Below are 2294 nucleotides of genomic sequence, written 5' to 3'. Positions count from 1 at the left end.
GTGGTGCTTATATGTGAAAGAGTCCATATTAATAATAAAAAGTGTTTGTAAGTGCAAAGTGTTTGTCAGCAAGTGCCGATTGTTGGCGTCTGTGGATAAATGTGATCATTATTTTAAACGAAACCAGTGTACTTTTATATAAAAATGCATTAGTTTAATAAGAAAGCTATGCATTTATATATGAGTGTACCTATGTTTTGTTTTCATCTGGAAATTTACATATCTAAAGTGTGCAAAAAAAGTTATGTGTCGGGCGATTTGGTGGATAAAGTGTGTATATGGCGGCTTTGTTAGCAAGACTAATGTTTGTTATATAAGGATGGCATAAGTTCAAATTAAATCTATGCATTTATACATGAGTATGCATACATTTTGTTATTATCGGGCAAGAATAAATGTTTTCCAATTTTTTGTTCATATGCATGCAAAAAATAAACACATAAATGTGAAACATAAGTTGTCTCCGTCTTTCTCACATCCTCCGCCAAAACAAACGCGTAAATGTGAAAAAATGTGAAACATAAGTTGTCTCCGTCTCTCCCACGTCCTCCGCCTTCTTTATTTTGACAAATTCTTAAATTCTTGTGAAATGCCGCGTCCTGACGTATTTACGCGCATACATATGTACGTTTACAGTAGGCTACTCCTAACTTGAATATCTTGTAGCAATATTCTGCTTGTTACCGGAAATTTTGTAACCAGCAAATTTTGTTACCAAACATTGTTACCACTTCTTGTAACCGCAATTATAGGTACCGTGGTAACGTTTTAATTTATTCAGCATTCCAGGTATGAAGTTTTGTATAAATTCTGTTGTTGTATATTTCATGGGGCAATACTTTGTACCTGCTTATGAGATGGTAACAAATTTTACTGGTTACAAAAGTGCGCAGAATGCGAAAAGGGTTTAAAAAAAGAGCTTTATTATCCGTTAAAAAAATGTGATTACCAACGCAGAATAGGTTAATGTACGATTTTGTGTTTGAATCTTTTCATGATAGTAAACAATATTTGTTTTACCAACGCAGAATAGGTCTGTATGTCTACTCCCACTTATACATACTTCAGCGCTTTGCAATTATCAATAATGCAAAATAATTAAATTTTTTGAATTCGTATACATGTTTCTCGTAGTATCTAGAGTCAACTGTAAACAGATCGTAAGCGATCGGTTTACAAAAATTTTAAATTTGATGACCGAAGCTGGTGAAGGCAACCATGTTGCCAAATTACATTTGTTGTATGTGATTTCACAAGTTTTGAGTTTACATCAAAATATCATGGGTCATTTGTGCAAAAAAATTATGTTTATTTTGTTTTTTATTAAAATAAAATCTTAAACCACTAACTAATAATTTAAAAGTTGGAAGGAGCACTGCGGTTTAGAAGTTTACAGAAACAATGGCTAAGCTCGAGATAAGTTATTTTTGCAAACGTCCTCAGATTTTACTGCTGAGTTGCAACTTTTCATTTGACTGGCTGTGATTTCTTCAATTTTACATTTTAGAATTTTTGTGGTCCTCGCGCAGAAGTTGCGCTTGTTGGCGATGAGTTTGCGGGGAGATGTATGGTCATTGAATTTATGAATGAATGAGTTTGACCTTGAAGAATATGCGCATGCGTTTATGAATGAATTTGTTATTGTTGTATTTTAGTGGCATATGTGGATATGTACATATGTACGTATATTTGCACGGATGTAGAAATATACATATGTTAGGAGGAAAATCGCAAGAGTACATTTGTACAAATTGATGTAAATTATTTATTGATTATAAATGTACATTTGGTTGATATAAAAAGGGTAATTTAATCCATAAATTATAAGTTTACAACTTCCATACTAAAGAGGAAGTTTATAAAGGTTTGCCTAGCGCATGTGTTTAATTTACTTATATTTGCATAAAATTATAAAATAAAGTAAATCTATGCACATGCGCATGCAAATTGGTTAATGCCGTCTGCAAATAAACAAAAAGAGCTGCAGCCATGTTTTTTTTTCATTTTGTTTTATTATTTCTATCATCGATCACTTTTGCTCAACGTTCTTTATCGCCGCGAAACCAAATGTGCGGCGAATTCATTTACGAAAATGGATGTTAAAACGGACGCGAACTTCTCATCTCAACCTTTCAGACCTCACTCGCCGACTTTAGCGAGTTGTCGCTTCTTAAGCTGAAATCACACGATGTGGCAAAATGTATAAATGTGTACAGCAATTTTTCTGTACATATTTGTACAAATGCCAATTTTTGTCCAGATAACTTTTTAAGCGGTCATATGATTGTCGCATT

Source organism: Rhagoletis pomonella, unplaced genomic scaffold (assembly GCF_013731165.1).
Source record: "Rhagoletis pomonella isolate Grant_MI unplaced genomic scaffold, Rhpom_1.0 Rhpom_scaffold_00001, whole genome shotgun sequence".
In the NCBI taxonomy this organism is placed as follows: Eukaryota; Metazoa; Arthropoda; class Insecta; order Diptera; family Tephritidae; genus Rhagoletis; species Rhagoletis pomonella.
The sequence above is the reverse complement of the archived record's forward strand: the minus strand, read 5'-3'. Positions refer to the sequence as shown.